This window comes from Squalius cephalus (genome assembly GCF_949319135.1).
Source record: "Squalius cephalus genome assembly, chromosome: 1".
Taxonomy (NCBI): Eukaryota; Metazoa; Chordata; class Actinopteri; order Cypriniformes; family Leuciscidae; genus Squalius; species Squalius cephalus.
The window spans coordinates 19,160,526-19,175,437 of record NC_137122.1 but is presented as its reverse complement, the minus strand read 5'-3'; positions in this window follow the sequence as shown (position 1 = coordinate 19,175,437).

Sequence of the window (14,912 nt, the reverse complement as noted above, 5' to 3'; positions counted from 1 at the left end):
CATATATTATTAACTTTAGATTTTGTTTGGCTGTTGTTTCTGAATTATAATCACCAGTTGAACAAAGAATAAAGAGATCTGATGATGTTGATGTTATGACAATCATCATTTGAACTTGATCACTGAACTCATTAAAATCCTTCTTTCTGACTTTGATTTATGTTGTTGGTTAGTGAATCTGCATAAATTCCCAGAATTTTTTTATATAATATAAAGGATTTCTTAAAAGTTGTTAAAAAAAAAAAAATCATTCTTTTAGGCACACACAGATGTCAAGATTCAGTCTATGCATCTCAAAAATGGTGAGGAGCATGTGAAGTCAAGTCACGAGGCTCCACCTGAGAGCGGCATTTCATTCACTTCACCCATACCTCAAACTCGCCGACAACGCAGAAAGGGCCATAATAAAAAGCCTGTACCCAATAATGCTGCAGATGCAATTCTTGGTCGTTTTGAACACATGACTGTTCAATGATAATTGTTTTGTATGAAAAGTTTTTCTGTCCATCGCTGCTATTCTCAAAGTCACATGAGAGAGCAGTGACATGGGTCTTTGTCCACACATACAGAGAAGCTATTGTATCTCCTGGGGGATTTCCGTTGACTGGACAATCACGCAACTACTGATAAGAGTGTTAAGACATTTGCTGGGATCAGCATTTGTACATGTGATTTGCCTTACAGTAAATATGACGAAAGGTATTCGAATCTGGATTATAAAAGAAAGAAACTGGAGACGGATAAGCGGCTCATCCTTGCAATCTCCAGTTCAGGAAGCCAGCAGTGCCTGAATGCAAGAAGCTGTAAAAGCTTAGCTAATATTACTCTGTTAGTCTAAGTACTCTATTAGATTCTGTAACAAGTATTCTTTTCATTTTGATTCTTTTAATAAATATTGTTAAACATTTATTCTAAATCATCTGACTGGAACTTGGAATTTTTGAGTACGCTTCACCTTTTCTTTCCTGGATCAGGACGATCTCCACCCGGGGGGAAAACTAAGGAGGGTGAGCATGAATTCTGATATGTGAATAATCAGTATGCACTGTTTGATTGATTGATACGCCTGGCTAAAGAAACAACTTATAACAGGGTTATTGTTGTATAGCAAACACGGTTGAAGAGTACCTAAAAAGGTAGATTTATACTACGAAGGGGAGATTTATTATATTTATAATTCTTATTATCTTTATAATAAAATACGAATTTGTAGAGACTGTTCACCTAACTCTTAAAAGTACGACTAAAGGATAGGCTCTTTAGATACCGCGGGATTATTTATATGTCCTGATAGGATGTAAAATAATTTGGAACGGTATGTCATCGTATAAACTTTTACATGGGGGCTCGTCGGTCTTTAAAGAATAAAACCCGGAGCAAATGATGAAAGAATTTAATCAATCAAATTGAATGACCCGAAAAACTTCGCAAAAATAAATAGAGGACGCTCTATTAAAAGAAAAGCGAAACCGCGCGGCAGAACCAAAGAGTATCTGTAAAAACTTAGAAACGATCCCGTAAAAGAGGATATAAGTTTCCTAGTCTGCATTTCCAAAAATAAAAGACCCAAAATGACTCAAATGGCTCAAATAGCACCAGATTTAAATGTGTGTCCAACTCCTCATCAGGAATCCGTATACCGTATCACTGTAACAAAACGTGATAATTTCCAAAGACTGAAAGCAGCCAGAGAAAAGGATGAGGCATGGTATATAGGAGATTATGAAATAAATAATGGACTAGAGTTCATCTGCACTTCAGCAGCAGATGTAAGGGCCATTATTGGCCGAATTGATGACAATAGGATGAAAGGAGACAGAATTAAAATTCTTTTCGAGCCAGGGATGGAAGTAACATACAAGCCAACAACAGATTCCAGTATAGAAGTATACTATGGTAAAACGAGGGTAATGTATGATGGTACAGCAATGCCACAGAGAAAACGCAGGGATTCCAATAATACAGAAATTTATTATTCAGATGTGGAAAAACCTGGCCCTAGCCCTCAGAAAAGACTAGACTGTCAAGAAACTAGTCCAGGACTACAGTATATACCACTAGCAAATGAATTGGTTCATACTTTAAATAGTATGAATAGAAAAGACCAGGCTAAAACTAGAGGTGAGGATACAACCACCGAGGGCGAAGACACTGAATGGGATGGTGAAGAAAGTGTAGTGTGTCAGTGGGACGAACCCATCCCACAGAGAAGTAGAGTTAATCAAAGAAATTCAAGACCATTGTCTCGTGAAAGAAAGAGTAGTAGTTATGCTAGAGAACATATAGATCTTGCAGGGAGAAAAACTCTAACAGCACCAGGGCATAATCTGAAAGAGAAGGTCAGAAGGGAACCTGAGTATATGCAGAGAATTTTCTTAGCGGCTACTGGACCGACAGCTGATGAGATTTTAGACATGCCGGACACAAGCCTTAAAGCTAAACAAGATATGCTTGCAGAACAAAAAGACTCTTGTCAGAAAGCTCTGTCATTATTACTGCGTTTGACCCTATCTGAAAATAGAGGAAGGAGTGGTAGGGATCCGATTATGGGTGACATATTTGAACTCAGAAAAGAGGTTTTAAAGGAATCAAAAAACTCTATATATTATAGGAGACCTTTACCAGAAATTACAACTAAGACTGAACTGGTGCTAAAAGATGAAGTGTACTCTGAGGTAGACGGAGCAGGACAATTGCCCAAAGGGGGGCTAGGCATCAACTTAGCTGAAATAGCAGCCTCGTCAGTGAAAAAAGAAAAAATTAGCCCTCAGAATAGGGGGGCCTATAGGGAACAATATGACTATTGTGACGACTCTATATCCAGTGTGTCTGTCTGCTTAGAGGAGGACTTTGACCAGGGCTCGGAGAGAAAATCTAGATCGAGAACTAAACATACTATAACAGCTACAGAGATAGGAATGTTTAATGGAATGAAGTTGGATCCGAAAGATAACATGAGAAGCTGCCAGAAAATAGTGCAGCTAGGGAAGAGGCTTAATATCAATGATGAAGATATAGAGCTGATGATTAATCAACTATTAGGTCTGAATATAGGAATTAATGATGTTTCTCTACATCAGAGGAACATTTCTGGTGAAACTAAGAAAGAATGGTACGAGAAAAGGCTGAAAGAAATAAAAAGCACAGGGTTACTGCTATTCTGCAAGAATAGGGCCCTTGAGGGAAAGAGCGCATCAGAAACTGTAGAAGAACTGTTGCTATTTGACAAAGATCTCCCAGGTCTAAATAAGTTGAAATCTTGGGGTTATGAGACTAAATGGGACGAGTTGCAAACTTTTGCTGTGAGGTATGATAGAAGGACCAAACAAGAGACAGAGAAAAAAGGCAGTCAAGATTTACATTTCCAGGGAAATAGCAAACAGCAAGGTCTGAGACGTTCAGAGAGACTTAAGGCTCGAGGCCGTGATGGTCAACAGGGGTCCAGATATTCTGGGCAGCAGAAATCTTACAGGGAGGAAAGAGACCAATTTGGACCAGCAAACTTTCAGAGGAGAGGCAGATCTCAGAGCAGAGGAGTACAGAGAAAACCGAATTGGGAACAAAGACCTCCATTGACAAAATATGCAAGTAAGCAAACTAGCTCCACGTATGTTTCTAGGGATGAATGGGACAAAATGACTCCTGAACAACAAAACAAAATCAGGGAACAGAGAGCTAAACAGAAGATGACTGTAGAAAAAACATCCAGTGCTGGTCAGTCTAAGCCTAAATCTGTGAGACTTAGCAAGCCTGAACAAAGACAAAAATAGGAAATCCTTAAAGGAAAAGCGACCATCCAATCTGATTTAGTTAAAGAACGTGAAGGTTTCTTTTATATTGAATACAATGGTAGAACGTTCATTCTTGATACAGGAGCTGAGATTACCTGTCTTACTGACTTACCTGCAGATGCCATAAAACAAAAAGGTATGATGAGGGTATACAGCTTTAATAAAACTCAAGGCCCGATTGACACAGACTGGTATTTGTGGAAGGACATAGCCATTATTCCTAATCAGTCGGAAAACTTGATGACATTACAAGATGCAACTAAAATTGTAGGTAAAATTGATAAGGAAATAACAGTCAGATGGATGAAAATGGTCGACCTTAAAAAGGAAATTGATAGAATGGTACAGGAAACCATACTTGATACAAACAAATTGAGAGAAATCCTGGAAAAACATAAAGGTGGAGCCGCTAAATTTAAAAATGACGTAGGCCTATTAGGCAAAGAATATGAGTATGAAATAAAGGGAGGTGTTCATAAACCACAACGTCAATACCCTATTAATAAAAAAGCCTTACCTGAAATTGAAGAAACTATTAAAGAATTAGAAAAATTAGGAGTAATTAAAGAAATACAAAATCCGATCACTAATTCTCCGCTGCAAGCCGTCCCTAAGCCGGATAAAAGTTACAGGGTCGTTAATAACTTCAAATCTTTGAATAAAGTATCAGAACCGGATACGAGGTACTTAATTAATGCGAAAGATGTGACCAATGGTTTACCTAAGGGTAGAATATTGACTAAAATTGACTTAGCAAACGGTTTCTGGACAGTTCCGTTAACTGAAAATAGTATGGCTAAAACTGCATTTACCTGCCGATCGAAATCGTATTGTTATACAAGATTGCCCCAAGGCTATAAAAATTCACCGAACGCATTTCAATCTATCGTGGTCACGCTAATGACAAATTTACCTGTGACAGTTTATATAGATGACCTTTTGATCATAAATGACGATCCTGATGAACACCTGAAAATCGTAGATGAAGTATTTACTAGACTAATAAATGCAGGTTTTAAGCCAAGTTACAAGAAAATCGAAATAGGTAGAGAAGAAGTAGATTTTTTAGGCTTTGCTATGACAGGTATGGATCGTGGACTCTCAAAAACCACCAAAGAAAAACTGGAGGATTTGAGACAAAACAGCCCAAAAAGCCTGAAAAATTTACAAAGCTTCATGGGACACATGAATTTTATCAGAGATCTAGTACCAGGATATGCAAAATTGGCAAAACCACTTTATGAAGCCACAAAAGGAAATGTATTTAATTGGAGCGATAAATTAGAAAATATCAGGCTACAATTAATTGACTTAGCATTAGCCTCAGGTAAAATAGCAAGGAGAGAGTCGGATCAAAGATTGGTAGTAAGTGTTGAAAATACTGCAGATGAAATAGAACTGGTCTTGTATAATGAAAAGGATAAAAAGAATCCGATACAGTTCATGTCGTACCCAAAACCTGCTAATCAGCTAAAACAGGAACCTAAATCAGCAACTGACATCTTAGCTAGTATTGCTAAATGTTTGATAGCGATAAAAACCTTAGCTCTAGATCAACAGATAATTGTAGAATCGAAAGGTGAAGGCATCGCACAGCTAGTGAGAGAATCCAAAAACCTAGTCAGTGAAGCTCCTAAGATTCATCAATTTACTTGGGCTAAGTGGAGCAAATTGCTGCAAGATACTCAGATAATTTTTGGACACAGTAAACTTAACAAAAAAGACAAAATAACAGAAATCCCTAAAGGGGCTAATATTTGTTATTTTACAGATGGTTCAAAAGAAAATGACGAAGTCTGGTGGGGCTTCATAAGAAAAGAAAAAGGAAAAATAGTTTTTAAACAAAAGGGTCAATTGTCTAGTGAAGACTCAGCGCAATTAGCAGAAGTAAAAGCTGTTTTAGAAGCCCTAAGGCATATGAAAGCCACAGCCACGAATAATGGAATTATTGTCTCAGATAGTGATTATGTATACAGAGCACTAACAGAGCATGTTGACACTTGGAAACTAAATGGTTTCTGCACTGCAAAGGGAAAGCCATTAAAACAGGACAGTTTGTGGAAAGAAATTGCAATATTATTGGAAGATGTTAGACCGGTAGTGTTGCACCAAAGCAGTCACACAGTGCAAACTACATCAGCTGCAAAAGGTAATGCTGAAGTAGACAAATATATTAGACATAAAACGGTACAGACAATAAAAATTGTTAAAGTTATCACTAAAGCAAGTGAGAATAATATTGTTGAAACACTGCATATGGATTTAATGCATCCAAGCTTAACTTATATGTCAAAGTATTGTAAGGCCACAGGACTGAATATACAGAATCTAAAAGCTGCCTACCTTGAAATAAGGAAAAAATGTCCTGAATGCAGAAAGGTCATGAACAGCAGGTTCAATGAGTATGGAAAGATTAAAACAGATAAAGAGAATGATGAAATATCGATGGATTTCGGAGGACCTATTAGGCCAGCCACGAAATTAAAAAACTGTTACTTCTTAGTAATTGTAGATAATTGTTCTAATTTTCTCCAAATATATCCATGCAAACAAGCTACTAGTGCGGTAGTCGTACAAGCACTAAGAGAGTGGATCAGATTTCGGGGACCACCTAAAAGAATTAGGGGGGATGGTGCTCCGAACCTTACAGGACGAAAAGTTGAGGAATATTGTAATAAAATCGGGGTCGAATTGATAAAAAGTGTAAAATATAGACCGGAAAGCAATGGACTAGCCGAGAACGCTGTTAAGAGATGTAAACAATTTTTCGTAAAGAACGAACAGGTAGGACAGTGGGATACTTTGATTGACCAATGTACGCATTTTCTAAATTACAGAATCAAACCGAGTGAACTCAAAAGTGAAGATCAACCTGAACAGGGAAATTTTAAAGCCAATCCATTTAAGGTAGGCGATCAAGTAATTATATTGCATAAAATCAGAGGTAAAAGATTTAGGCATAAAACTGGGACCGTGGACACGGTAACAAAAGTCACTTCGAATACTACTGTACAATTAGAAAACAACGGCATTTGGTCCTTAAGAGACTTAATTAAGGCATAATCATGAAGAAAGTAGTATTTGAGTCCATTATTGAGTCAAAAACAGGATGGGTCAGGTGCCAAAATGAAGCGTATGAGCTACTAAGAGTTAAAAAATGGCATGAGGACTGCCCTGATGGTACTAATAGTAAATTAATTCCATTCACAAGCTGTTGTATTTGTGAAGCAGCGGACGTGGCAGAATTACTTTGGGAAGGTCCGAATGAGTCTCGGCCTACCAAAACGAGCTTAAAAACACTCCCTAGCAAGGGAGAGCATAACCTTTTCTCCTGGTACAATCCGGAAGGTAGAATCGGCCACTGTGCCTTGGGAGAAATTTCAGTATGCGGAAATTGCAGACTAGGCAAACAAAGATGGGTCATTCAAAAAATACAACGAGGAGAAACGAGTTGTGTCTGCCGAACCTGTAAAACGTGTAAAGAAAAACTAATTTTACTAGGCTCAAAATGTTCCTGTAAGTTTAGTGACTCTAAACTGGAACTGTGCAACAGATGTGAAAAGCTAGAAGAGCAGCAATGGGTCCAGACTGTCAGTAAGAAAGAGGTCTGGTTAACCAGAAAATCTAAATTAGCCATGGGATGCGTGTCACAGGGTAAAATTATGACAGCATGGGTTAGTAATCCGATCCAATTAATGGAAGAAGATGAACAAGCATGGCTATATCGATACTGTGAATTGTCAGGACTTGGTAGCCCATCCTATACAGATCCTCTGGAGATTGGATCTGTATTAAGTCAGGTACTAGGGCGAATCACTTGTTTGGAGGCGTGGGAAAGAGTTGTCTCACATAATCTAAATGAGCCAAAGCAAACTATCTTTGTGAAAAGACAGGGACAGTATGAACGCAGCTCAGCCGAACAATTAATTATTACTGAAATTAAAAATATGAGCTTCCTAATTACAGACTATAACTACGAAACCAGGACATGGGAACTGGGTGTAAGAGAAACAGACATCACAAGAATGTCCAGAAGTCAAATAATTATGACTGGGGAAGCCTGTTATAAGATTAAAAATGAAGAAAACGATGCATCTATGATTAAAACACTGGTGGTGAATCTATGTTGTACCAGAAATTTCATGGGCATCGGCTTTGCCATACAGGGTTTTAATATTGATTGGAGGACAGACGTTACACCTTTTAAACAAAGGGTCCGAGACTGGCTGCTAAAACAACGATTCTAGGGTCAGACAGGCAATTCTTTGTTCTCTCACCCACAGACCAACATGCCTAGAGGGGGGAGTAGACAAAGATTGAAAACCATCTACAGAAGGCTCGATCAAGAAAAGACTGAACATTTTCGGGAAATGATAGCGTGTATAAGTATGGCTTTCATTCTTTTTGTATGCATTTTGGCTGGATTCGGAACAAAGGAAACAGAGGAAATCTATACTGTCTATCCTTGTACTAACATGGAAAAGATAGTTAAATTACACTGCTATAATCAAACAATAATGGTTAAAGGTTCACCTTTGATTTTAGCAGGGATAGTATACAATCCTGAAAAAAATGCTAAGCTGATAAGAAACTGGATAGCAGACATAGATCCAGAATACTGGAATTGTACTAGTGAAGGAAGTTTCTTAGAATCAGCTGCAGATTATGGTCCAACAACTGAAAAAGGATTAACTGTAATGAAATGGAATAAACTACAACTACTAAATCAAACACATGTATTATTAACAGGCCAAGAAATAAATGGTAGTGCAGCTAGAAACATTAGTGTAAAAAACTTTGACCTAGTATGGTGGACATATTCGTATGGAAAGACAATCTCGACTTTAGAATGGAATTGTGAAACAGCCAAAGCAAACATAAAAAGATTAACCCTCTGATGGTCCTCGGTCACTTCTGACCGAATAATTTTCTGTTTTAAAATTTTAAAAATCACAGCTTCATCGGAAGGTTATGAAACTTGGTGACTTTTCTGGAATTAGGTATGTGAATACAAAAAAAAATTGAGGTCATGATCCGAGCATGCTAAGTGGTCGTAAACAAAAAGAGTCACACTCGTGGTCTTCGGTCAAAAATGACCGACCCATAGGAAATGAATGGGAAATTTACAAAAACACAAAAATTCTCTGAATTTTTGTCTGTACAATCTACAAATCTGACACGATTCTAAAAAAAAGTACACCGCAGTAAAGGGGTGACACTCTACAACATCAAGAGTGCAAAAAATTCACACCCACCCACACACACACACATACAAACACACGTTTATACACATACACACCAATAAATTCAGATTACAAAAATCTGTTTTGAATTTTTAAAAATCACAGCTTCATCAGAATGTTACGAAACTTGGTGACTTTTCTGGCATTAGGTATGTGAACACACAAAAAAATTGAGTTCATGATCCGAGCATGCTAAGTGGTCGTAAAAAAATTAGTTATGATTTTGGTCTTCGGTCAAAATTACCCCCATAGGAAATGAATTGGAAATTGACAAAAACACAAAAATTCTCTACAAATCAGCCACGATGCAGAAAAAAAATGCTCAGCAATGAAGGGGTGAAGCTCTAAAACATCAAGAGTGAAAAACATAACATAATTAATAATTATAATTAATATATGTATATATAATTAATATAATAATTATTAAAATTATTAAAATAATAATTAATAAAATGTTATAAACCTTGGCAAAAAGTATTATTTGAGAATTTCTAAAAAAATACATTCAATCCACATCTTAAAAGTAAGTAATTTGGTCCAAAAACAACTAGAATTCACAAACATCTCCATTTAGAGCTATACAGGCATCTAGTGGTAAACCCATGCAATATCATGTTTTATTTAATTTTATGATTAATAAATTGATGAATTTTTTTTTTATTTTATTTTTTTTCTGAAAGCCTAGTCTCTATTTTACCCGAAAATACTGCATAGAATTTTTTTTTTTTTTAAACCAAAAAAAAAAAAAAAAAACATTATTTTCAATGGCAAAAAATTGACTATAAATATTGCATAAATATTAATAAGTTCAATCAAATTGTCTCAAAATTCTAAATTAAAAAGAATAAATATTATAGAACAAAAATAAATTGCATTGGTTTTTACTGGGATGGAGGAAGTTTCATTTTTAGGTGTCCGGTCATTTATGACCGGGAAGGCCCCCAGTGTGACTGCTAAACGAAGACCATCAGAGGGTTAAAGGTATTAGACAAAGAGAACCGAAGTAAATTAGAAGTGGCAGATGAGCTAGAAGTGGCAGATGATTTAGAAGTGGCAGATGACTTTGAAGTGGCAGGTGACATGGAAGAGACCAAAGAAAGGGAGTCACCAAAATTAAGTCCACTGACACCTGCAGCGCAACGCGCAGGGCCAAAACCAATAGATCGTTGGCTTCGTATGAGTGAATTCCAAGATAAAACTATAATTCATTCAATCCATGAAAACAAACCTATAATTCCTGCAAAAACCACGGAGTGGATAAACTGTTATAATAGGCCCATGGCTACGCCGATGTGCAGTAAGCTGCTGAATTGTCCATGGATAGGGAAAATGATCTGGCCAAGTAATAAAGACAGATCAACAATTGATCACAAAAAGCAATGTGCTCACAGATTGAACAAAAATAAAAAAGTTTGGTATTGTATCATAAAAGCTGAATCCCCATGGAATCAGACCCTTATGGAAAAATATGAAAAAGACACTATTACTATATGGCACAAATGGATAAGAAAGAATTATAATTTCACACAAGGAACAGGTAGTGAAACAGATAGGACTACATGGACCATAAAAGCCACATTAGAAGGAAAGAAAAGGGCAAATGGAAATTATAAACATCCATATACCCTAGAATATTTTCCGAATTCAGGGATTCCAGAGAAACTTATAACTACCTCTGGACTAGCAAAATATCTAACAACAAAGGTAGTGGATCAACAGTACAGGAGTGCATTGTTGTTATACATGATGCAGGGAGGAGAAGCGTTAAAGCATTATACCATCACTAAAAGACCTAATGGTTACATAAGATACCACGGAAGACATCAAGATATAAAAGATGTACATACTGGAAGAAAAGAAGGTAACCTTATATGGCCGGTACACATGAAATATCTAGGTTCACACAAAATCTTAAACTCCTATAAATCCCAAAATATAGGACAATGGGAAACTGGCTATTATTTAAAAGTATCTGATCCAGATAGTTACTCGTGGGGAACTCAGAGTAAAATATATATCAGGCCCACTCGAGGAAACTTCAACAAAAGATGGAATGTTACGGATTGGTATGGGGAACCGTGCACAAGACGAGGCAATTTCGATATTGTAAAATCTTCAAAAGGAAAAAGGATAGCATATAACCTTAAATGTGTTAAAGAATTCGATTTAGGAACAGAAGTATTGATGGTAGGTGAAAGAATGGATAATAAAAAGATCGAATTTTGGAGTGACCGCATAGAGAATAAGTACTTGTGCACTGGAGAGCTATTTAATAATTGGCAGCATGCAACTTTTAGTGCCCCCATAATGCAATCTTACGCAGCTAAGAACACAAAGGGAAACATTGATAGGAATTATATGTCATGCAATTATGAGGCCATGGAAGGCGCCCTCTGGGCAGGAGAGAACTTAAAGATTACCCCACTGATTCTAAAGCAAATGGTAGGAGAAACGCAAATCAGGAAGATATGTGCTATTATACCTTATATTAAATATATAAGTGAGTGGAAAGACTTATTACACCCAGTCGATGATTTAACAGAATCGGAGAGCCTTGGAGCTCACTGGGCTCACCGTTTAGATTACTGGTCAAAAACCAGAAGCCCTTCAGATGTAACTTTGATTAAATTAATTGGAAGAATAGTGAAAACAGCATTCGAAGATATAGGCGAGAAAATTAAAGCAGTGGCCACAAATGTATGGAGTATAATGACAGACGCATGGGAGATAGTAAAAACTATTCTGTATTGTGTGGGAGTCACGATAGCAATCATGGTGATAATAGGTATTCTAATTAAATTAGTGAAAATATGCTTACATTGTAGGAAGCTAAAACAGTTAGCTGTCCAAGCCAAATATAGAAAGATTCGACTGTCAGCTGATCTTTCAGAGTCCGAGAATGAGAGTGAAGGAGAAGCCCCCACGGCTAATTAAAAAGATCGTAAAAAGTTAGTGGCTCGTAAAATCACTTCATTCGCCTGAAAACCAGCATATTGAACGGAGTTTACCAGCTAAAGAGTTTGGAGAAACCTGAAGAATGGCTTTGACAAAACCAAATTGGGGAAATAACTCAACTGCAACCTGTTCCGAATTGCCGGTAAATAAATTTCAAATTATAATCTACAATGTAATTTTGATCCTTTATTGGATATTTATGCTAATGGGTTTACAAGGGTTATGGCAAATTCCAATTGCAATATGTAACATAGCCTCATTTAATTTGGAGAAAAGGCTAAACCTGGCAAGACAAGTTGTGAAAAGCCCTAAGATAAAATCCATTTTTGGACTTAGAGGCATAATCGGATTGGCAACACTTAATATAATACTTTTTTCATGTGATTTATTGAAGTATTATCTTGAGATCCAATCTGTAAAGTACATAGTACTCTCTTCTACACTATTGGTGATTTTGTATCTTATAATACTTGCCACAAGAAGAGTAGAAATTGAAGGTACAAAAATGACTGTCTATGAAATAACTGTAATTGCAACTGCATTTATGATAATGATGATTGCAGAGTACTATGATGATTATGTGATGTGTGGTATAGCAATATTGATAGTTAGTAATGATTGGTTTTATGTAACAAAACTGATAAAAGCTGGGAAAGAATGTTGTTTAAATATTGAGCTGACAAACCCTTTTGTAACTTACCAATAGGATGCACCAGCTTCTGGATGGCAGAGGAAAATATACTTAGACTGCATCTCAAATGATATTTGTGGACCAAGAAATGTAGTTAAAAAACAGACGAACTGTGTTATATGTGGAAAGCTTCCAGGAGGTTTAAGAATAAGATGTTTTCTGATGAATCAGCGACAAGACCTCTGTTCAAATTGTACGGTAATACAAAATGTAAAGATGGATGAAATTGTACAAGTGACTGTAACTCAACGAGGAAGGAGAATGGACCGTAGTGGTCCTTGGGTGTCAAAGATTTATATAGAATGGTGCATGGCAATGAAGTTTAAATGCTGTAAGGCCAGTGAAATCCTAACCGTACAGGCTTGCTGTAGAAATAATTATACGGCTACCAAATATCACCTGGAACCACAGGTGTATCTAAAGAAAAAGAAAAATGGAAGTTTAAAAGAAATAATAGGAATTGTTTATAGGCATTGGGTTCTGGATAATTCAAGCCAACCCGGAAGTGCTAGACAAAAATTCAATTATAGCTGTGTTTATGTCCCCGCAGAGAGTCCTCATATTAAAGGCCCCTGGAGTCTGGACAATGGTACCGTTGACTCTGGATGTGGCCGAAAGAGGACTCATCTTCGCAGTCAACCAAGTGAACTTGGACAAGCTGCTGAAAGTCTGGCGGAACAAACACGAGTTTCAGTGGAAGTCAGCACTCAAACCGTGGTACAGGCAGAAGGTTATCCAGAGTCTGAGAACCTGGTGTCATCAAGCTGGGATGAGCCAGGATCAAGCCCACTCAAGTGATGATATGTAAAAATGATGGGATTAGTCATAGACTGTACGAGATAGAATTTGACGGCATTACCCCAAGCATCTACTGTACTGACTTTGTAAGCAGAATGGATAGATTTGGTGTAAGAGATTTTGTAGATAAACTGAAACCAAGAAAACCCAGAGTTAGATTGAACAAATTTAGAAGAATTAAAGAAGCTCATTTAATGCCGAGAGGGGGTGTGAAGTCAAGTCACGAGGCTCCACCTGAGAGCGGCATTTCATTCACTTCATCCATACCTCAAACTCGCTGACAACGCAGAAAGGGCCATAATAAAAAGCCTGTACCCAATAATGCTGCAGATGCAATTCTTGGTCGTTTTGAACACATGACTGTTCAATGATAATTGTTTTGTATGAAAAGTTTTTCTGTCCATCGCTGCTATTCTCAAAGTCACATGAGAGAGCAGTGACATGGGTCTTTGTCCACACATACAGAGAAGCTATTGTATCTCCTGGGGGATTTCCGTTGACTGGACAATCACGCAACTACTGATAAGAGTGTTAAGACATTTGCTGGGATCAGCATTTGTACATGTGATTTGCCTTACAGTAAATATGACGAAAGGTATTCGAATCTGGATTATAAAAGAAAGAAACTGGAGACGGATAAGCGGCTCATCCTTGCAATCTCCAGTTCAGGAAGCCAGCAGTGCCTGAATGCAAGAAGCTGTAAAAGCTTAGCTAATATTACTCTGTTAGTCTAAGTACTCTATTAGATTCTGTAACAAGTATTCTTTTCATTTTGATTCTTTTAATAAATATTGTTAAACATTTATTCTAAATCATCTGACTGGAACTTGGAATTTTTGAGTACGCTTCACCTTTTCTTTCCTGGATCAGGACGATCTCCACCCGGGGGGAAAACTAAGGAGGGTGAGCATGAATTCTGATATGTGAATAATCAGTATGCACTGTTTGATTGATTGATACGCCTGGCTAAAGAAACAACTTATAACAGGGTTATTGTTGTATAGCAAACACGGTTGAAGAGTACCTAAAAAGGTAGATTTATACTACGAAGGGGAGATTTATTATATTTATAATTCTTATTATCTTTATAATAAAATACGAATTTGTAGAGACTGTTCACCTAACTCTTAAAAGTACGACTAAAGGATAGGCTCTTTAGATACCGCGGGATTATTTATATGTCCTGATAGGATGTAAAATAATTTGGAACGGTATGTCATCGTATAAACTTTTACAAGCAGAATATTCAATTAGGAAAAGTAAATTACATAGACAATTCAGATCATAATTTATTCATACCGCAATGCATGATGGGAGCCATTAATGAGTTGTGATTGGTGGCAGCCACTGCAACATGCTTTATTATTGTCACCATTGTTGAGATTCACAAGTTGATTATTGATGTCTGTGTTTTAAATGAATTTATCTGAATGT